Source organism: Leptonychotes weddellii, chromosome 7 (genome assembly GCF_054177405.1).
Source record: "Leptonychotes weddellii isolate Sample4059 chromosome 7, ASM5417740v2, whole genome shotgun sequence".
Classification (NCBI taxonomy): Eukaryota; Metazoa; Chordata; class Mammalia; order Carnivora; family Phocidae; genus Leptonychotes; species Leptonychotes weddellii.
The window spans coordinates 62456420-62480769 of record NC_138375.1 but is presented as its reverse complement, the minus strand read 5'-3'; the positions used below and the strand labels follow the sequence as shown (position 1 = coordinate 62480769).

Below are 24350 nucleotides of genomic sequence, written 5' to 3'. Positions count from 1 at the left end.
AAGGAAATTGAAGCAGTCATCAAAAATCTCCCAACAAACAAGTGCCCAGGGCCAGATGGCTTCCCAGGGGAATTCTAACAAACATTTAAAGAAGAATTAATACCTATTCTTCTGAAACTGTTCCAAAAAATAGAAATGGAAGGAAAACTTCCAAACTCGTTTTATGAGGCCACCATTACCTTGATCCCAAAACCAGACAAAGACCCCATCAAAAAGGAGAATTACAGACCAATATCCTTGATGAGCATGGATGCAAAAATTCTCACCACAATACTAGCCACTAGGATTCAACAGTACATTAAAAGGATTATTCACCACGACCAAGTGGGATTTATCCCTGGGCTGCAAGGTTGGTTGAACATCTGCAAATCAATCAACGTGATACAATACATTAATAAAAGAAAGAACAAGAACCATATGATCCTATCATTGATGCAGAAAAAGCGTTTGGTAAAGTACAGCATCCTTTCAGATTAAAACTCTTCAGAGTGTAAGGATAGAGGGTACATACCTCAATATCATAAAAGCCATCTATGAAAAACCCACAGCGAATATCATTCTCAATGGGGAAAAACTGAGAGCTTTCCCCCTAAGGTCAGGAACGCGGCAGGGATGTCCACTATCACCACTGCTATTCAACATAGAACTAGAAGTCCTAGCCACAGCAATCAGACAACAAAAAGAAATAAAAGACATCTGAATCGGCAAAGAAGAAGTCAAACTCTCATTCTTTGCAGATGATATGTACTTTATGTGGAAAACCCAAAAGACTCCACCCAAAACTGCTAGAACTCATACAGGAATTCAGTCAAGTGGCATATATAAAATCAATGCACAGAAATCAGTGGCATTCCTATACACAAACCATAAGACAGAAGAGAAATTAAGCAGTTGATCCCATTTACAATTATACCCCAAACCATAAGATATCTAGGAATAAATCTAACCAAAGAGGCAAAGAATCTGTACTCAGAAAACTATAAAATACTCATGAAAGAAATTGAGGAAGACACAAAGAAATGGAAAAACTTTCCATGATCATGGATTGGAATAACAAATATCGTGAAGATGTCAATGCTACCTAGAGCAATGTACACATCTAGTGCAATCCGTATCACAATACCATCCACTTTTTTCAAAGAAATGGAACAAATAATCCTAAAATTTGTATGGAACCAGAAAAGACCCCAAATAGCCGGAGGAATGTTGAAAAAGAAAAGCAAAGCTGGTGGCATCACAATTCTGGACTTCAAGCTCTATTACAAAGGTGTCATCATCAAGGCACTATGGTACTGGCACAAGAATAGACACATAGATCAATGGAACAGAATAGAGAGCCCAGAAATGGACCCCCAACTCTATGGTCAACTAATCTTTGACAGAGCAGGAAAGAATGTCCACTGGAAAAAAGACAGTCTCTTCAACAAATGGTGTTGGGAAAATTGGGCAGCCACATGCAGAAGAATGAAACTGGACCATTTCCTTACACCACACACAAAAATAGATTCCAAATGGTTGAAAGACCTCAATGTGAGACAGGAGTCCATCAAAATTCTAGAGGAGAACACAGGCAGCAACCTCTTTGACCTCAGCCACAGCAACTTCTTCCTAGAAACATCACCAAAGGCAAGGGAAGCAAGGGCAAAAATGAACTATTGGGACTTCGTCAAGATAAAAAGCTTTTGCACAGCAAAGGAAACCATGAGAGACTGTGGACTCTGAGAAACAAACTGAGGTTCTAGAGTGGAGGACGGCGGGGGATGTGTTAGCCTGGTGATGGGTATGAAAGAGGACAGTCAACAAAACCAAAAGACAACCAACAGAATGGGAGAAGATATTTGCAAATAACATATCAGATAAAGGGCTAGTATCCAAAATCTATAAAAAACTAATCATACTCAACACCCAAAGAACAAATGATCCATTCAAGAAATGGGCAGAAGACATGAACAGACATTTTTCCAAAGAAGACATCCAAATGGCGAACAGACACATGAAAAAGTGCTCAATATCGCTTGGCATCAGGGAAATCCAAATCAAAACCTCAATGAGATACCACCTCACACCAGTCAGAAAGACTAAAATTAAGGAGTTAGGAAATGACAGATGTTGGCGAGGATGCAGAGAAAGGGGAACCGTCCTACACTGTTGGTGGGAATGCAAGCTGGTGCAGCCACTCTGGAAAACAGTATGGAGGTTCCTCATAAAGTTGAAAATAGAGCTACCATATGACCCAGCAATAGCATTACTGGGTGTTTACCCCAGAGATACAAATGTAGTGATCTGAAGGGGTACGTGCTCCCCAGTGTTTATAGCAGCAATGTCCACAATAGCCAAACTGTGGAAAGAGCCAAGATGTCTATCAACAGATGAATGGATAAAGAAGATGTGTATACATATACAATGTAGTATTATGCAGCCATCAAAAAACATGAAATCTTGCCATTTGCAATGACGTGGATGGAACTGGAGGGTATCATGCTAAGCGAAATAAGTCAATCAGAGAATGACATGTATCATATGATCTCATTGATATGAGGAATTCTTAATCTCAGGAAACAAACTGAGGGGTGGTGGGGGGTTGGAGGAATGGGGTGGCTGGGTGCCCCAGCCATGTGCTATGGTGAGCGCTGTGAATTGTGTTAAGATTGTTGAATCTCAGACCTGTACCTCTGAAACAAATAATATATGTTAAAAAAAAAAAAATAGTAGGAAGGGAAAAATGAAGGGGGGAAAATCGGAGGGGGAGATGAACCATGAGAGACTATGGACTCTGAGAAACAAACTGAGGGTTCTAGAGTGGAGGACGGCGGGGGATGGGTTAGCCTGGTGATGGGTATGAAAGAGGGCATGTATTGAATGGAGCACTGGTTGTTATATGCAAACAATGAATCATGGAACACTACATCAAAAACTAATGATGTAATGTATGGTGATTAACATAACATAATAAAATAAAATTTTTAAAAATTAATTTAAAAATTAAAATTAAATTTTTTTCTTCTATTCATATTTCTTTTGAGAGGGAGGGAAAGAGAAGCAGGGAGTGGCAGAAGGAAAGGGAGAAAAAGAATCCCAAGCAGACTCCCCACCCAGTGCAGAGCCTGACATGGGGCTCCATCTGACAATCCTGAGATCATGACCTGAGCTGAAATCAAGAGTCACTTAACCAACTGAGCCACCAAGGTGCCCTAAATAGAAGAAAATCGATGGACAGAGGTTAGTTTTATCCTAGAGAGGTTACTTACTCTAAATCAAGTTCTACTGAGGGTTAAAAGAATCTTGCAGAGATAGGAAGGGCCCTGTTTTCCAAACAGACTGAGGATAATAGCACTATTCAGCAATCTGAAATACAGATAGAATGGGTAGAAAAAAAAAAATCTCACATTCCAGCATAGCCACATTAGATAAAAACATACCAGAAATTCTTCCCAGTTTCTATCCAGCTACAGATCTAACTTTGGGTATCCACTAGCATGCAAATGTATAGAAAGGGACACAGGACAATTTGTAAATACTGTTTGTTGGCAAAGACCAGTCCTATATAGACCTCTCCTCAATAAATGGCAAGTAGGAGAAAACTTCCAAAGTAATCTCTAACTTACTGAAAGCCAAAAAGAATGTACATCAATGCATATATCTAGAAAAAAATAAACATAAAAAATTATTTACAGCAGGAATCTGAAAGTAGGTATAGAATACTACTTGGCACTTAATAGGATATAAAATATATCTACAAAATAGGAACTTAAAGTCCTAAGAATAGAAAAGTCAGAGAGAAAAAGATGTGAGAAAGGTTGGTATGAAAAGATAAAATGCCATGGTAAAAAACCAAGACATAGGAAAGCATTTTAAGAAAACAGAGGAGACATGAAAATTAAACCAATGTTAAGGATTATGAATTCAAGATTTCCAGAGATAGAGGAAAATATAAAGTTCAAATAAAGAGAGAACTAAAATGGAATAAAATGTTATACAACCCAAGAATTATCAATTTTTAAAATCCCAGAAAATTTGAAATAGAAGCAGTATTCAAAGATATGACCACAGAAAGCTTACAGAGCTGAAACAGATGTAAGTATGTGTATTTAAATGACTTTCTATACCAATTCAAAAAACCATGATGAGAGACCCAAGGAAAAAAGTATAAAAGCAAAATTCTACAAATATTGAGAGAGAGAAATAAATGTAAATAAAATCAGCCTTAGGTTTTGCCAGTGCAATATAAAATGATAAAAGAACTGATTTTGTTCCCAAGAATTTTTAGATTTTCAAGTACTTAAATTCTTCACGTGTACTTTTTTGTTATATTGCTTATATTTTATTCTAAAATGTTTTCCAGTTGCATTTTTAAATTTTAAGTCCAGTATACTTAACATACAGTGTTACGTTAGTTTCAGGTATACAATATACAATTATTGTATATACAAAATTCATTACTCAGTGCTCGTATAAGTCTACTCTTAATCTCCTTGACCTATTTCATCCATCCCCTGACCAGTCACCCCTCTGGTTTTGGTATGAGGATAATGCTGGCCTCATAAAATGAATTTGGAAGTTTTCTTTCATCTTTTATTTTTTTTTGGAATAATTTGAGAAGAGTATGTATTAACAGAATCTACCTGTGAAGCCGTCTGGACCTGGACTTTAGTTTGTTGGGAGTTTTTTGTTTACTGATTCAAGTTCATTGCTGGTAATCGACTCTAAATTTTCTATTTCTTCCTAATTCAACTTTGAAAGGTTGTATGTTGCTAGGAATTTATCCACTTCTTCTAGGTTGTCCAATTTGTTGGAGAATAATTTTTCATGATCGTCTCTTATAATACTTTATATTTCTGTGATGTCCATTGTTTTCTCCTTTTTTATTTCTGATTTTGTTTGAATCCTCTCTCTCTATGATTTATGAGTCTGGCTAAGGGTTTATCAATTTTGTTGATTTTTTTCAAAGAACCAGCTCCTGGTTTCATTGATCTATTGTTTTGTTTTTTTTTTTAAAGATTTTATTTATTTATTCATGAGAGACAGGGAGAGAGAGAGAGAGAGAGAGGCAGAGGCAGAGGGAGAAGCAGGCTCCCCGCTGAGCAGGGAGCCTGATGCGGGACTTGATCCCAGGACCCTGGGATCATGACCCGAGCCGAAAGCAGACGCTTAACCATCTGAGCCACCCAGGCGCCCAATCTATTGTTTTCTTAGCTTCATTTTGTTTATTTCTGCTTTACATTTTAGGGTTTGTTTTGTTTTGTTAAGTAGGCTCCATGCTGGGCTCAACTCAGGGCCTGAACTCACAACCCTGAGATCAAGACCTGAGCTGAGATTGAGAGTTGGATGCTTAACCAACTGAGGCATGCCTCTGCTTTACTCTTTATTATTTCCTTTCTTCTACTGTTTTTTTTTTTTTAAGATTTTTATTTATTTATTTGACAGAGAGAGAGAACACAAGCAGGGGAGTGGCAGGCAGAGGCAGAGGGAGAAGCAGGCTCCCTGCAGAGCAGGGGGAGCCTGATGTGGGACTCAGTCCCAGGACCCTGGGATCATGACCTGAGCTGAAGGCAGTCACTTAACCAACTGAGCCACCCCAGGCACCCTCTTCTACGGGTTTTGAATTTTGTTTGTTCTTCTTTTTCTTGCTCCTGTAGGTATAAGGTTGGGGTGTTTATTTCAGATTTTTCTTGTTTCTTGAGGTAGGCCTGTAATGCTATAAAATTTACTCTTAGAACAGCTTTTGCTGCATCCCAAAGATTTTGGACCTATAGTGTTTTCATTTGTCTCCATGTATTTTTGGATGACTTCTTTGATTTCCTGGTTCACCCATTCATTGTGTTAGTAGCATATTACTTAACCTCCATATATTTGTGTTCTTTCCAGATTATTTTCTTGTGGTTGATTTCTAGTTTCTCTAGTGCCCTGCAATGCAATTTCCCATTTACCAGGACCTGGCACTTCAGAGGTGTCTCCTGTGTGTTACCTGCACCTTGGTCCTACAAGACTCTCCTACAAGACTGTTGACTTTTTTTTTTTTTTAAGATTTTATTTATTTATTTGAGACAGAGAGAATGAGAGAGAGAGAGCACATGAGAGGGGGGAGGGTCAGAGGCAGAAGCAGGCTCCCTGCTGAGCAGGGAGCCCGATGCGGGACTCGATCCAGGGACTCCAGGATCATGACCTGAGCCGAAGGCAGTCGCTTAACCAACTGAGCCACCCAGGCGCCCAAGACTGTTGACTTTTCTAATTTTAGGTTTTAAGCCCTGCTGATTGTAAGAACTCTTGGAATTTGGCCCCTCTGGCTTTCACAGCTAAATGTTATGAGGATTAGTTTCCCCATCCAGGCTCCCTGGTGTAAGAGTCTGTTTCTCTTTCCTGTGTCCATGGTGTCCATCCCTTTTCTGGACAGTCCAATCGGTCCATTTAGCTTCTGACCTGGTCTCTGTCCTTGCTACTATCTTTGATGTGGCCTCTTCTCTACATTTAACTGTAAAGAGTCCGTTCTGCCAGTCTTTGGGTCATTTTCTTGGTTATTTACACTGATGTGGCTTTCAACTAATTGTATTCATGGAATGAGATGAACTTACGGTCCTCCTACTCTTCCGTCTTTTTCCGGGAATCCAATTTATGATTTTTAAAAATTGAATGGCTCATGCTTTTGGTGCAGTAATTAAGAAATCTTGCATAAGCCAAAAAAGAAATGAAATCTTGCCATTTTCAATGACGTGGATGGAACTGGAGAGTGTTATGTTGAGCAAAATAAGTCAATCAGAGAAAGACATGTATCATATGACCTCACTGATATGAGGAATTCTTAATCTCAGGAAACAAACTGAGGGTTGCTGGACTGGTGGGGGGTGGAGGGATGGGGCAGCTGGGTGATAGACATTGGGGAAGTTATGTGCTATGGTGAGAGCTGTGAATTGTGCAAGACTGTTGAATCACAGATCTGTACCTCTGAAACAAATAACACATTATATGTTAAAAAAAAAAAAGAAGAAGAAGATAGCAGGAGGTGAAGAATGAAGGGGGGGAAATTGGAGGGGGGAGATGAACCATGAGAGACGATGGACTCTGAAAAACAAATTGAGGGTTCTAGAGGGGATGGGGGTGGGGGGATGGGTTAGCCTGGTGATGGGTATTAAAGAGGGCATGTTCTGCATGGAGCACTGGGTGTTATACGCAAATAATGAATCATGGAACACTACACCAAAAAAAAAAAAAAAGAAAGAAATCTTGCATAAACCACAAAAGATTTTCTTCTATTTTTCTTGCAGAAATTATATAATTTGAAGTGTGAAATTTGTTTCGGATCCATTTTGAGTTAATTTTCTATATCATACAAGGTATTTGTCAATTTTTTTGTATATGGAATTCCAGACATCCCAGCACCATTTATGAGACTGTCCTTTATCCATTGTCATTACATTTGCACCTTTGTCAAAATACAATTGACTGCATTTGTGTAGGTATATTTTTAGACATTTTTTTCTGTTCTGTTGATCTATTTGTCTATCTTGATGCCCATGCCACACTCTCTCACCTGCTGTAGTTTTATAACAAGTGTAGATACCAGGTAATATTCTTATTTTTCAAAATTGCTTTTTAAATTCTAGTTCTTTTTTTTCCATGTAAATTTCATAATCAATTTTATGACCTATGGCTATAAAAATACTGTTGAGATATTGTGATTGCACTGCAGCTGTGGATCAGTTTCAAGAATATTGACATCTTCACAATATTGATTTCACCAATTCATGAACACTGTATCTCTCTCCTCTTTAGATCTTTTTTGGTTACTTTTATCAGTGTTTTTTTTTTTTTTTTTTTTTTTTTTTTTACTTCCTTCACATTATATCTAATTATTGCATGGTTTGGTTTTGCTGCTCTTGTAAAACATTTTTATTGTGATTTCTAATTATTAATTACTAGTATATACAATTACAGTTGATTTTGTATATTGGCCTTTTGTTATGTAACCTTGCTAAACTCACTTATTCTGGTGACTCTTGTAGATTTCATAGGATTTTAGCAGATAATTTTATCAACTGTTTTTTTTTTTAAGTGTGCCTATTCATTTCCTTTCTCCATTATATATAATGTAAGCTATATGTTTTCATAGATTTCCTGTGTTAGAAATAGAAAACTATTTCTAGTTTTATTTTATTATTTTTTAAAGATTTTATTTATTTGCAAGAGAGTGTGAACATAAGCAGGGGGGAGGGGCAGAGGGAGAGGCAGACTCCCCACTGAGCAGGGAGCCAGATATAGGGCTCTATCCCAGGACTCTGAGATCGTGACCTGAGCCTAAGGTAGACACTTAACTGATTGAGCCCACCCAGGCACCCCTATTTCTAGTTTTAAGAGTTTTTATTTTGAAGGAATATTGAATTTTGTTAAATGCTTTTCTTCATCTATTTAAATAATCATATAAAGGTTTTTCTTCTTTAGTCTAGGAATATAGTAATTATAATGATTGATTTTTCAATGTTGAAATGGCATTCCTGGAATAAAACCCACTGGCTCATAATTTATTATCTTTTTTACATATTGCTGAATTTTATTTGCTATCATTTTGTAAAAAAATTTATGTCTTTATAGATTTTGGATACTAGCCCTTTATCTGATATGTCATTTGCAAATATCTTCTCCCATTCTGTTGGTTGTCTTTTGGTTTTGTTGACTGTTTCCTTTGCTGTGCAAAAAAGCTTTTTATCTTGATGAAGTCCCAATAGTTCATTTTTGCCCTTGCTTCCCTTGCCTTTGGCGATGTTTCTAGGAAGAAGTTGCTGCGGCTGAGGTCAAAGAGGTTGCTGCCTGTGTTCTCCTCTAGGATTTTGATGGACTCCTGTCTCACATTGAGGTCTTTCAACGATTTGGAATCTATTTTTGTGTGTGGTGTAAGGAAATGGTCCAGTTTCATTCTTCTGCATGTCGCTGTCCAATTTTCCCAACACCAATTGTTGAAGAGACTTTTTTCCATTGGACATTCTTTCCTGCTTTGTCGAAGATTAGTTGACCATAGAGTTGAGGTCTATTTCTGGGCTATCTATTCTGTTCCATTGATCTATGTGTCTGTTCTTGTGCCAGTACCATACTGTCTTGATGATTACAGCTTTGTAATAGAGCTCGCAAATAATGAATCATGGAACACTACATCAAAAACTAATGATGTAATGTATGGTGATTAACATAACATACCAAAATTAAAAAAAAAATTATGTCTATGTTCATGAAAAATAGCCATCACTGATTTTTTCTTGTAACACCTTTTTCTGGTTTTAGTATCAGGGCAGTGCTGGACTCATAATATGAATTAGAAAGTGTTACCTTTTTTGTAGAGTAGATATGATTTCTTCCTTAAAGGTTTGGGAGAATTCATGAATCCATTGGGCCCAGTATTTTCTTTCTTGGAAGGATTTTAACTATGAATTCAATTCCTTTATCTGTATTAGTCACGTTACACTCATTTCTTCTTGAATGAACTTTGATAGTTTTATCTTTCAAGGAATTTGCCTATTGCATCTAAGCTATTCAACTTATGGACATTAAATAGTTTGTAATATTATATTATATATTATTATCCTTTTAATGTCTGTAAGATCTGTAATGATGTTTCCATTTTAATTTGATATTGATAATTTGTAGCTTCCTTTTTTTTTTTAACTTGGTAAGTCTTGCTAGAGGTTTATCATTTTTTTGATCTTTGCAAAGAACAAGGATTTGATTTCCATTTACTCTGTTTTTTCCACTTTCAATTTCATTTATTACTGCACTTATATTTATTTTTTATTTATTTATTTATTTATTTTAAAGATTTTATTTATTTATTTGAGACAGAGAGAATGAGAGAGAGAGAGCACATGAGAGGGGGGAGGGTCAGAGGGAGAAGCAAGCTCCTTGCTGAGTAGGGAGCCCGATGCGGGACTCGATCCAGGGACTCCAGGATCATGACCTGAGCTGAAGGCAGTCGCTTAACCAACTGAGCCACCCAGGCGCCCCTGCACTTATATTTATTATACTTTCTTCTACTTCAAGTTTAATTTGCCTTCCTTTACCATTTCTTAAAGTGGAAGCTTAGATCACCAATTTGAGATATTTTGTTTTCTAATATAAACATTTAATGTTACACATTTCCCTTTAAACATTGCTTTAACTGTATTTTACATTTTACATTCTTTAACTGCATTTAACATTTAAAATTTTTGTTTTCTTTCAATTTAAAACATTTTCTACTGTTCATATGACTTCTTTTCTCATGGAATTAAGGTACACACTTCTAAATAACCCAAATATTTGGAGATTTTCCAGATACCTGTTACTGTTTTCTAATTTAAGGGTTGTTTTTTTTTTTTTACAATCTTAGAATAAACTTTCTATGATTTTTATTAAATATGTTATGATTTGATTTATGGCTCAGAATATTGTCTATCTTGGTGAATGTTCTATGTATACATGAAAATAATTTATATTCTGCTGTTGTTAGTTGGAATGTTCTATAATGTTTATTACATAAAGTTAGTTGGTAATGTTTCAGGCTCTGATATCCTTACTGATTTTCTGCCTAATTGTTATATTAGTTGCTGAGAAAGAATTGTTTAACTGTGTAAGTATTATGGATACTTCAAATTCAAAGTATGGATTTGTCTATTTCTCTCTTCACTTCCATTATTTGCTTCATGTATTCATAAGTACATGTTTTAGCCCCATCCATTTTTAGGACTGTTTCTTATTCTTAGTGAATTGATTTCCACCCCTACCATTTAGTAATGTCCTTTTTTAGTTTAGCCCTGGTAATATTTTTTGTTCTGAAGTCTATGTCACACTGCTTAAGGTGTTTATGTTTTATAATATTGGCCTTTATTGCCTTATGGAATTAAAAATGAGTCTTGGTTTTTATAAAGTGAAGTTGTGAAAGAACTAAACAGGCTGACTATGATGAATAACTCAGATGAGGAAACCAAGTCTCAGAGAGTTCAGACAAGGTAAGAGAGGCTCCAATGAGAGTCTGAGATGAGGAAATTAAAGTGCTAAGAGGCTGCAGGCTGTGTTACAACCCAGATAGTTAGTGGCAGAGCCAGAGCTAAGATCCTTATACGGGGTCATCTCTAGTTTCACCCAAACTAAAAACATGTCTGTCAATGAATTTGCTCTTAATGAGCACCTTATTATCAAAAAGTTCTGAAGGTAAACAGTAGAGATTCAAAGTCAAGTATCTTATGCCTGGGATTTTCAGAATGGGGATTCCACTTCGCTCTGGTAATAAATTACAGAGAACAGCTCATTGTGCTTCAGGTAAATGCACCAAAAGAAATTGTAAAGTCATTTCCATTTTGTATATTCTGATCTCATGACATCAGTGAAATAATCAGTATGTGGTAGCAATGTGACCCTCAAAGTCAGCTCCAGTTTTTGGTGCAATGGCTTTATGAATTAGCTATTACTTTTTGGTTTTTTACACATTGAAGAGAGTAAATGCACGCATTGGGGTACAGTGTTTTCCATTATATTTGAAACTGAACACTGCCCTTTATCACTTTTGCAGGAGAAAATATGATTGACAGGTGCAGTTGGTATAAAGTCATTAGTAGATTGCTCTTTTACTTTTTTCTTTCACTGGCATCATCCTTCTAACCGATTAAACTGAAAATTAAAACACTAGGCTACATATTGGGAAATTCTTTTATCAAAATATCTTTTTATTTCCTGTCCTTTCTTCCATGTTCTCTTATTCAAATTGCTACAGTAATCTTGGAATTTTTATAGCTGTCCCTTTTAAGGTACATTTTCAGAATTTGCTCAGAGAAGACTTGATGGAATCTATTTTCAGTCTCAGTAGGAGAATCCTAATTTGCATCTCTTCATGGGTTGCTGTGGCCTAAATTGATCTACATTGACCTAGTTCATTTTAAATCAATTCAAGTTTTTTTGTGTGTGCACACAGAACCAACTACTACCTGTACTTAGAGGCTGCAAAATCAATCCCAAGGAAATTTAAGCAATCTGAATGGGTTCTTCAAATAAAAGTATACTGTATTGTACTGTTCAAAATTGAGACGGGCACTGAGGTGAAACTAAGAAGTTAGAAGAGTTTAATCAACCAACTAGTCAAAAATTGTATCAGTTGTCTGTGATACAAAATACATTTTGTTCCTCCTAATATCTAATTATTACTGTATCATCTGATGTCATTGCTATAAAAATCAGTTCTAATACCATGTTATTATATTTCTTTTAAGTATACTTAATTTCTTTTAAGTATACTTTGTGGCAAGAGGGACAATTGTTATTCTCCTACAGTTGTAAAGATTGCACTAGGCTATTTCTTAAAGCCAAGATTCTGTAGCCAGCTTTACTTTAGAAGTGAGATGTTAAAAAAAAAAAAAAAAGTAAACTGAATAAGGGTCTTTGGTAGTTCACTTTGCTAGAACATTTAGCCAGAGTCAACAAAAATAATGGAACTTCTCTCAGTATTTTAGCACTTGCTTGTAAACAAATTTTCTCTTAAGCTGAACTATAAGGAGATAATTCTAATTCTTATTGTACTTAAAAAAAGATCCCATACTGGAGATATATCACATTATTGAGCTTTAAAAATACCAAATGTGCAATAAATGCTGTTCATAAATGACTATAATATTAAGTATAAATAATAAATGCTAGGAAGGTAGGGCTATAGGATTTCTTAGAAGGGAAAGAAAACTTCTTGCTGGAAAGAATTAGGAAATGTTTAATTGATAGTAAGTCACTTCCACAATATACCTGCACTTGTGCTAAGCATGGAAGAGTGAGGGTGAATCCAAGAGTTGTATACTTTAGCAGATTGAATGGGCAATAGATTTTAAGATGAATCAAAAGTGCAGAGATTTGTGATAAGATAATTTAGGAGGCTATTTCAAAAGTACAGGTGAAGCTTGTGAAACATGAATAGAGAGTAGCCAGTAGAGATGAAGACCAGGTAGAAAAATGAAAATATAACTTGAGGCCACTATTTGGATTTGAAAAGCATGAGAGGGAGAAGAGTAAAGTAACCAACTAACTACCTACTAACTAACTAAAGCAAAACAGAGATGTTGAGCCTAGATATTTCAGAGGTTAATAGTGCTTTTACCAAAAAGAGAATAAGAAAGAGGGCCAAATTTTAGAAGGATCCATTAAATTTTTAGCCTTTAAAGGCTAAGGTAGATACTTATTTGATTACTGATGAATGACACTAAATTACTTCAGTTTTAGACATACTGTAATGAGTTTTTGGTGTCACCAAGATGTTCAGGTAGGGGTGCCCACCAAGTAGTTGCAAAGGGAGAAGCATGGTAGAGAGGTAATAAAAACTTCCCAGGGAAAGGCAGTAATTAAATCCACATGATTAAAAGGAAGGATGTAACAGCAAGGAGAGAAAACTTTGGAACAAAGAAAATCCAGAGAAGACACAACCACAGATGGGGGAGGAAAACTAGAAAGAAAAAATGTGTTAGGGTGCCTGGGTGGCTCAGTTGGTTAAGCGACTGCCTTTGGCTCAGGTCATGATCCTGGAGTCCCAGGATCCAGTCCCGCATCGGGCTTCCTGCTCAACAGGGAGTCTGCTTCTCCCTCTGACCCTCCCCCCTCTCATGTGCTCTCTCTCTCTCTCCCATTCTCTCTCTCAAATAAATAAATAAAATCTTTAAAAAAATTTAAAAAAAAAGAAAAAGAAAAAATGTGTTAGAAAACAGAGAAGCAATTTTAAAAGGGGGTAGTTAGGCAAAGACAGAGATATGGATATATGATATGTTAAGAACAAAGAAAAAAGCTTAAAAACCAGTTAAATTTATTTTATTTTGCAGAAGGTTTTTTCTTTCTTTCATTAACTTCTTTCCTTTCTAAATATTTATGGGCATGAATCCAGAACAGTATGTATCATCAAAGTGCAAATTGTCTATGATCATATCTCCTTGAGATAATTGCTGTTTAATTTGGCTTATTTCCTTCCAGTCACTTTCAGTATATGTGGAAATAGTCAATGAGAATGCATTAGTTGTCAAATGTGCCATTTGTCAATGTAACATTATGGTCTTTGAACTGTTTAATGATTTCTGCTTAAAATTCAAATTTGTCTGAAAACAGTGTTGCAACTCACCATATTTTAATGTTTGATTTTTCCTAACAAATCATTTTCATTCCTTTTTTTTAATTTAATCTCATTTTAACAGTTTCTTCTCAGTTACACTTAGTTTAATTTTTCCTTTGGCTACTATGGAACTAATGGCATTTACTTTTATTATAATTTATATGTCTTGTCTTTTTTTTGTTTTATTTGCTATGTCTTATATGATTTATTGTTTTTACTGTGTATATTCTCCATGTAGAATTTTGTTATTCCTCTTCTAATTTACTCCCATGATTAGGAAGGCATATATTCTATTTTTAATTCTTTTCATTACATTAATATTTCTCAAAAAATTCTATATATCAAAAATTATTAGGGTAAAAAAATAGACTTTGCATCATAATCTCCTTTTGATTATTTCCCCACTCTATATAAGAGGGGGAATGTAACACATTTTTACTTATTCCTTTTGTCAGATTTTAAAACTATAATGTGTATTTTTGGAGCCACATTAATATTATTTAAGCTTGTTAAATAAATTATAATTTTATTTTTACACAATGCTATTTTTATGCAATACTATTTTTATTCAATTTTGTAACAAATGTAAAATAATTAAACTGAAATCTATGTTTAATTTAATTCAATGTTGACTGCCAGTGTTTGTAGAAGTATTAGCTGGATGATTGTTTCTAAAGCTAAATAACAGATTATTGTCTTCAAATAATGTAGAGTCTAATGGCTTTATTTCAATGGTATTGCTCTTTCTTGTTCTCTATTTTGGTTGAAAACACTCTGAAGCTTTGAGTTAAGTCCATTCTTAATCTCTTAATTTAGGTACTTTATAGAAAGTATAGAGGCATTCCAGTGAAGATGGTGGAGTCAGAGGACCCTAACCGCACCTTGTCCCATGGATACAACTAGATAACAGACACATCAGTGTCAATAACCCAGAAAATGGTCCAAAGACTGATAGAACAGACTCTTCACAGCTAAATGTAGACAAGAGTCCACATCAAAGAGGGTAGGAAGGGTAGAGACCAGGTCAGGAGCTAAACAGACCAGCAGGAATGTCCTCAAGAGAGAGGCACTTTGTAGGCATGGAAAAGGGAGAGAAACAGATCCTCACACCTGAAACTCCAGGCACAGGGAGCTAGAATGAGGAAGATGAATCCCTATAACATTTGGCTTTGAAAACCAGAGAGGCTAAATTTTTGAGTTCTTACAATCAGTGGGGCTTAAAAGCTGGAATTTAAAAAATCAGTACGCTTCTAGGAAACCTGGGAGGGGAAGGGAAACTGAATCCCCACCCTTAAAGAGACAACACAACAAACAGTCCCACAGAGATACATCACAGAAGCAGCAGTTTTGAAAAATAGCTATGGTATATGGGAGGGAGATTTGTTTACTGATGTCAGAGAGTGTGCTGGAGGGGCAAGGGTCATTGGGAGACTTCTCCAGCAAAAAGGGTTGGTATGGGCCATTTCCCTCCCCTACTTCCCAGCCTAGACACAGGGACACCTGTGGGAACCACCACAGCACACTTACCACCTAACTTGCTAACAGTGTGAGTCACACCATCTCGTTCAGCAGACATGGCCGTTCCAGCCAGGCCTTAGCTCCAGGTTACCTCCTACAGCACACTGGACAAAACATTGCTACACCCTGCTTCCCAACCCTGGGGGTTCTTCAGATCTGCCTAGATCTCACCTGGCCTGCCTAGGTCCTTGGCAGCTAGAGATCCCCTCCTGCCAGTGCAGAAATTACTGGCACTGCATGCCCCACCTGTGAAGTTTCATGCTGTTTGATGCTATTGCATCATTGGCACATGCCTGGTCTGACTGAACTTAAGCCCAGGTGGTCCAAGACTGCCCACTAATAGGGGACCAAGCTCTGCCCACAATAGGCAAAGAGAGCCATCACAGATAACTGGACTGAAGGCAAAAGCAGCTCAGCCACAACAGCAGGGTGCACACAACACACACACAGGAAACACCCCTGAAGTGCCAGGATCTGGTGAACAGGGGACATTACACTGCAGGTCACTACAGGATCTCTTCTTCATAAGGCCACTATGTTCAAGTTCAGGAGACATACCTTACTTCCATAACACACAGAAACAGTCACAGAGGGAGACAAAATGAAGATTCAGAGCAGTATGTCCCAAATGAAAAAAAAAAAAAAAAGGACAAAAATCACAGCAAGAGACCTAAATGAAATGGATATAAGTAACATGCCTGGTAGAGAATATAAAGTAATCATCATAAAGATACTCACTGGATTTGAGAAAAAAGTGGAGGACTTCAGTGAGACCCTTAACAAAGGGACAGGAAACATAAAAAAGGAAACAGAAATGAAGAACTCAATAAATGAAATTAAAAATACACTAGATGCATTCATCAGTCGATGGACACTAGATGCAATGTATAGAAGATTAATGGAAGCACAAGAACACATCAATTACCTGGAGAGCAGAGTAATCAAAGGCAAACTAAACAGGAGAGACAAAAAATAATAAAATATGAAAATAGACTAAGGGAATACAGCGACACCATTAAGCATAATAACATTCACATTATAAGGATCCTAGAAGGAGAAATGAGATAAAGGGAACAGAATGTCCTTGAAGAAATAATAGCTGAAAACTTCCATAATCTGGGGAAGGAAATATACCCAGATCCAGGAGGCAGAGAGAGCCCTCAAGAAAATCAACTCAAGGAGGTCCACACCAAGACACACAGTAATTAAAATGGCAAAAAAGTAGTGATAAAGAGAGAAATTAAAAGCAGCAAAAGGAAAGAAAACAGTTACATACAAGGGAAACCCCATAAGGCTATCAGCTTATTTTTTAGCAGAAATTTTGCAGGCCAGAAGAGAGTGGCATGACATATTCAAAGTGTTGAAAGAAAAAATCTGCAGCCAAGAATACTCTATTGAGCAAAGCTATCTTTCAGAATGGGGTGGGAGTGGGGGGGGGAGGTTTCCCAGACAAACAAAAGTTAAGGTAATTCATGACCAGTAAACCAGCCCTACAAGAAATGTTAAAGGGGACTTGAGTGGAAAGGAAAGACCATAAGAAGGAGTAAGAAAATTAGAAGCACAAAAGCAGTAAAATCAAGTATATCTATAAAAATCAGTAAAAGGATTCACAAAATAAAAGGATGTAAAGTATAACCCTATATACCTAAAACATGGAGGTGAGAGAAGTAAAGAATGGATTCAAACTTAAGTGACCATCAACTTAATATAGACTGCTATACGTGTAAGATGTTATATCCAAACCCAATGGTAACCACAAATCAAAAACCACTAACAGATAGACAAACAATAAAAAGGAAGGAATCCAAGTATATCACTAAAGAAAGCTAGCAAACCATGAGAGAAGAGAGCAAGAAAGGAAAAGAGTAGAACTACAAAAACCATAAAACAAGTAACAAAATGACTATATGTACATACCTATCAATAATTACTTTGAATGTAAATGGACTAAATGCTCCAATCAAATACACAGGGTGATGGAATGGATTAAATAAAAAAGATACATTTATATTCTTTCCACAAGAGACACATTCCATATCTAAAGACACATACAGATTGAAAGTGAAGGGGTGAAAAAGCATTTATTATGCAAATGGAAGTGAAAAGAAAGCCAGGGTAGCAATACTTATATCAGACAAAATAGACTTTAAAACAAAGACAGTAACAAGAAAAAAAGAAGAACACCACATTATCATAAAAGAAATAATCTAACAAGATACAAACGTTGTAAATATTTATGCATCCAACATGGGAGTACCCAAATACATAAAGCAGCTTATAACATACATGAAATAGTCAGTAATAATAGAATAATAATAGGTGATTTTAACACCCTACTTATATCAATGAATATATCATCCAAACAGAAAAATCACAAAGGAAACAATGGCTTTGAAGGACATATTGGAAGGATGGATTTAGCAGACATGTTCAAAATAATTCATCCTGAAACAATACACGTTCTTCTCAAGTGCACATGGAACCATCTCCAGAATAGATCACATATTAAGCCACAAAACAGTCTCAACAAATTCAAAAAGATTGAAGTCACACTGTGCATCGTTTCCAACCAAAATGCTAGAAATTAACCACAAGAAAAAATCTGGAAAGAGCATAAATACATAGATGTTAATTAAGTTATCTGATTTGTTAGTATGTAATTGGCTACAGTAATCTGTTATCACATTATGTATTTCTGTGGTTATGCGTTGTATTGTTTTTCTCTTCCATTTCTCACTTTGGTTTTTGAGTATACTCTCTTTTTTTCTTAGCTAATGTAGTTAAAGCATTGCAATTTTATTTATTTTTTGGAAAAGCTGGTCATTACTATTAAAAAAATAACATGCTACCACACAATGTGGGTAAACCAAGAAATCAAAGAGGAAATAAAAAATACTGGAAACAAATGAAAATGAAAACATGACAATCCAAAATCTTGGGATGCAGCAAAAGTTATTCTAAGAGAAAGTTTATGGCTTTATAGGCCTACCTCAAAAACAAAACAAAAAAAATCTAAAATAAAAAAACCTAACCTTACACCTAAAGAGCTAGAAAAAGAAGAACACAAACAAAATCCAAAACCAGTAGAAGGAAGAAAATAAAAAGAGTAGAGCAAAAACAAAATAGAAACTGAAAAGAAAAAAAAAAACAATAGAACAAATCAATGAAATCAGGAGCTGGTTCTTTGAAAATTGATAAACCTTTAGCCAGACTCATTCAAAAAAAAAAGAGAGAGGGTCCAAATAAAATTAGGAATGAAAGAGATATAACAGGCACCACAGAAATACAGAAGATCATAAGAGGATATGAAAAAATTACAAAGCCAACAAATTGGACAACCTAGAAGAAATGGATAAATTCCTAAAAACATATCACCTACCAAAACTGAAGCAGGAAGAAATAGAAAATTTGAACAGACTGATTAATAGCAATGAAATTGATCTGTAATAAAAAAAAAAACTCCCAATAGGCAGATCCTGCACTGGAGGAGACACACACAGCTGACATTGTCTTCTTCCCATGACTCTTACAGCCGTTTCTCTCCTGGCCATAATGGCAACTCTTAAGGAAAAACCGAGTGCACCAGTTGCAGAAGAAGCAACCAATCCAAACAATAAGATCACTGTAGTGGGTGTTGGACAAGTTGGTATGGCATGTGCCATCAGCATTCTGGGAAAGTCTCTGGCAGATGAACTTGCCCTTGTGGATGTTTTGGAAAATAATTTCAAAGGAGAAATGATGGATCTGCAACATGGGAGCTTATTTCTTCAGACACCTACAATTGTGGCAGATAAAGATTATTCTGCGACCGCCAATTCTAAGATTTTAGTGGTAACTGTGGAAGTCCACCAGCAGGAGGGAGAGAGCCACCTCAATCTGGTGCAGAGGAATGTTCATTTCTTCAAATTCATTATTCCTCAGATAGTCAAGTATAGTCCTGATTGTATCATAATTTGTGGTTTCCAACCCAGTGGATATTCTTATATACGTTACCTGGAAACTATGTGGCCTACACAAGCATCCTGTGATTGGAAATGGTTGTAATCTGGATTCTGCTAGATTTCACTATCTTATGGCTGAAAAACATGGCATTCATTCAACTGCCATGGATGCATTTTGGGAGAACATGGAGACTCACATGTGGCTGTGTGGAGTGGAGTGAATGTGGCAGGCATTTCTCTCCAGGAAATTAATCCAGAAATGAGAACTGACAATGACAGTGAAAACTGGAAAGAAGTGAATAAGATGGTAGCTGAAAGTGCCTATGAAGTCATCAAGCTAAAAGGATATACCAACGGGGCTATTGGATTAAGTGTGGCTGATCTCATTGAATCCATGCTTAAAAATCTATCCAGGATACATCCAGTGGCAACAATAGTAAAGGGAATGTATGGCATTAAGAATGAAGTGTTCCTGAGCCTCCCATGTATCCTGAATGCTCAGAGATTAACCAGTGTTATCAATCAGAAGCTAAAGGATGATAAGATTCCTCAGCTCAAGAAAAGTACAAATACCTTATCGGACATCCAGAAAGACCTAAAAGACCTGTGACTTCTGGCTTCTAGGCTATAGAAATTTAAAACTATAATGTGATTAACCATGAGCCTTTAGTTTTTCATCCATATACATGGATCACAGTTTGTTTTTATCTTCCCAAATATATTAATCTGGGTTCACAGAATCAATGCCCATGCTTGGTTTAATGCTTGCAATAGGAGCCCTTGAACAAATAAGATTAATTATTGTACTGTGTTTCTAAAAATAAAAAACAAAACAAACAACAACAACAAAACTAAAGTCCAGGACCAGGAGTTTTCACAGGTGAATTCTACCAATCAGGAGCTGGTTCTTTGAAAACATTTAATGAAAAGTTCACAGCTATTCTTCTCAAACTATTCTAAAAAATAGAAGGGAAGGTTCCAAATTCATTATATGAGACCAGAATTACCTTGATACTAAAACCAGATAAAGACACTGCAAAAAAGAGATGTTTATCTCTGATGAACATAGAGGCAATAATCCTCAACAAAATATTAGCAAACCAAATCCAACAATACATTAAAAACATCATTCACTATGATCATATGAGATTTATTCCTATTATGCAAGAGTGATTCAATATTTGCAAATCAGTCAACATGACACATTACATTAGCAAAACTAAGGATAAAAATCATATGATCATTTCAACAGATGCAGAGAAAGCATTTGACAAAATACAACATAGATTCATGGTAAAAACCCTCAACAAATTAGGGTTAGATGGAACATACCTCAACATAATAAAGGCCATATATGAAAAAACCAACAGTGAACATCAAACTCAATGAAGAAAAACAGAGTTTTTTCCCTAAGATCAGGAACAAGACAAGGACGTCCACTCTCACCACTTTTATTTAACATAATACTACATAGAAGTCCTAACCACAGCACTCGGATAAGAAAAAGAAACAAAAGACATCCAAATTAGTAAGGAAGAAGTAAAGCTTTCATTATTTGCAGATGCCATGATACTATATATGGAAAACCCTAAAAACTCCACCAAAAAACTAGTGGAACTGATAAATGAATTCAGTAAGGTCACAAGATACAAAATCAATATACAGAAATCTGTTGCATTTCTGTACACTAATAATGAAGCAGCAGAAAGAAATTAAGAAAACAATCCCATTTACAATTGCACCAAAAATAATAAAATACCTAGGATTAAACTTAACCAAGGAGGTAAAAGAACTATACCACAAACAAATGGAAAGATATCTCATGCTCATGAATTGGAAGAACAAACATTAAAATGACCACACTACCCAAAGCAATCTACAGACTTAATGCAATCTCGATCAAAATACCAATAGCATTTTTTTCACAGAACTAGAAAAAATAATCTTAAAATTTGTATGGAACCATAAAAGATCCTGAATAGGCAAAGCAATCTTAAAAAGAACAAAACTAGGAGGAGCAAGATGGTGGAGGAGTAGGAGACCTAAATTTCGTCTGGTCCCAGGAATTCAGCTAGATAGGGATCAAACCATTCTGAACACCTACGAACTCAACAGGAGATCAAAGAAAACAATAGCAGCAACTCTCTGGACAGAAAAGCGACCACTTTCTGGAAGGTAGGACGTGCAGAGAAGTGAATCTGAGGCGATATTTGGGAAGATAGACGGCGGGGGAGGGGGCCTCCATTAGCTGCTACTGACAAGTGATAGAGCTGCGGAGCACAAAATTGGAACTTTTAGAAGTCTGCTCCACTGAGGGACGCCACTCCAGTGGCTGAGCAGGGGGTGGAACACTCACTGGGACAGTGTGGCCTCAGGACCCTCGGGGTCACAGAAAGACCAGGGGTACCTGAGTGCCACAGAGTTCCCAGGTATCGGAGCAGGGAAGCCAGCTGCAGAGACGGAGCCAAGGAGTGGGCTCTCAGCTCGGGGTTGGCATAAACTGTGATCGTGGCACAGTTGGACCACTGCTCTTCCAGCAGGGACCCAACAAGTGGCAGATCCGGGGAGACTCCCCTTCTTCCCCACCAGGAGGAGTGGCGCAGGAGTGCACCGCAGGGATCTGCTGAGTTTGGAGACTCCACAGGGGGTTGTGTGCCAGAGATAGAAACACTCGGTCACAGGCCAGGTGAGCACGGAGTGTGGCTGGAGAATGGGGAGATGGGAGTGATTGACTGCTTTTCTCTGCGGGCTCACTGAGGAGTGGGGCCCAAGTTCTCAGCTCCTCTGGGCAGAGACTGGGAGGCCGCCATTTTCATTCTCCTCCTCCAAAGCTGTACGGAAAGCTTGCAGGGAATAAAAGCTCCCAAGAGCAAACCCGAGCAGATTACTTAGCCCAGACCTGGCAAGGGCGGGGCAATTCCACCTCCAGCAAAGACATTTGGGAACCACGGCAACAGGCCCCTCCCCCAGAAGATCAGCAAGAACAGCCACCCAAGACCAAATTTACCAATCAATGAGAATGGCAGAACTCCACCGCTAGGGGAATACAGCACATAGAATTCATGGCTTTTCCCCACTGATTCGTTAGTCTTTCAAAGTTAATTTTTAAAATTTTTTTTTTGAATTTTTCTTTTTCCCTTTTTCAACCAATATCTTATTATACCCTTTATAAAAAATTTTTTTATTTTTTATTTTTAGAGTCATATTCTATCCCTTCATAGTAGTTAACCTTATATTTGGTATATATATATATATATAAGTTGCTCTCTCTTTAAAATTTTGGGATATAGTTTCTTCTAACAGACCAAAATATACCCTAAATCTCTAGTGTATGGCTTTGTTCTAGTCTCCTGCCTGATCATATTCTCCCTTTTTTTTTAAAAAAAAATTCCTCTTCTTTCTTTTTTCAACCAACTTCCTATCTTATCAATTCCTTTTATAAAATCTTTTATAATTTTCATCTTTACAGTCATATTTCATCAGTTCATCATATTTACCATTATTTTTGTACCTATATACGCTTTTATTTCTTTAAAATTTTGGGAGGCACTTTCTTCTAACAGACCAAAATATGCCCCAAATCTAGTCTGTGGCACTGATCTATGCACCAGCCTGATCATATTTGATCATATTCTTTTATTTTTTTATCTTTTTCTTTCTTTCTTTTTTTTCTTTCTTTCCCTTTCTTTTCCACTGGTTTCAGGTCTCTTCTGATTTGTTTAGTGTATATTTTTCTGGGGTCATTGTTACCCTGTTAGCATTCTGTTCTCTCATTCATCTATTGTCCTCTGGACAAAATGACAAGACAGAAAAAATCACCTCAAAAAAAAGAACAAGAGGCAGTATCGACTACCAGGGACCTAATCAATATGGACATTAATAAGATGGTGGAACTGGAGTTCAGAATGAGGATTTTAAAGATACTAACTGGGCTTGAAAAAAAGCATGGAAGACATTAGAGAAACCCTCTCTGGAGAAATAAAAGAATTCTAAAATCTAACCAAGACGAAATCAAAAAGGCTACTAATGAGGTGCAATCAAAAATGGAGGCTCTAACTGCTAGGATAAATGAGGCAAAAGAGAGAATTAGTGATATAGAAGACCAAATGATGGAAAATAAAAAAACTGAGAAAAAGAGAGATAAACAACTACTGGATTATGAGAGCAAAATTCGAGAGATAAGTGATACCATAAGATGAAACAATATCAGAATAATTGGGATCCCAGAAGAAGAAGAAAGAGAGAGAGGGGAAAAAGGTATATTGGAGCAAATTATAGCAGAGAACTTCCCTAATTTGGGGAAGGAAACAGGCATCAAAATCCAGGAGGCACAGAGAACCCCCCTCAAAATCAATAAAAATAGGTTAACACCCCGACATCTAATAGTAAAATTTACGAGTCTCAGAGACAAAGACAAAATACTGAAGGTTGCTTAGGATAAGAGATCTGTAACCTACAATGGTAAAAACATTAGATTGGCAACAGACCTATCCACAGAGACCTGGCAGGCCAGAAAGGACTGGCATGATATATTCAGAGCACTAAATGAGAAAAATATGCAGCCAAGAATACTATATCTAGCTAGGCTGTCATTGAAAATAGAAGGAGAGATAAAAAGCTTCCAGGACAAACAAAAACTAAAGGAATTTGCAAACACAAAACCAGCCCTACAAGAAATATTGAAAGGGGTCCTCTAAGCAAAGAGAGAGCCTAAAAGTAACATAGACCAGAAAGGAACACAGACAATATACAGTAACAGTCACCTTACAGGCAATACAGTGGCACTAAATTCATATATTTCA

General features: G+C 36.6%; 1 protein-coding gene and 1 pseudogene across 1 annotated transcript in view; one reads left to right on the top strand and one right to left on the bottom strand.

The window, feature by feature from the left end:
- Positions 1-24350, bottom strand: part of TMEM232 (transmembrane protein 232) — a gene marked incomplete at its 5' end in the record, with an annotated part of 213199 nt that overhangs the window by 29441 nt on the left and 159408 nt on the right. The gene's annotated exons all lie outside the window — the stretch shown is intronic.
- Positions 19160-20335, top strand: LOC102748805 (L-lactate dehydrogenase B chain-like; annotated as a pseudogene).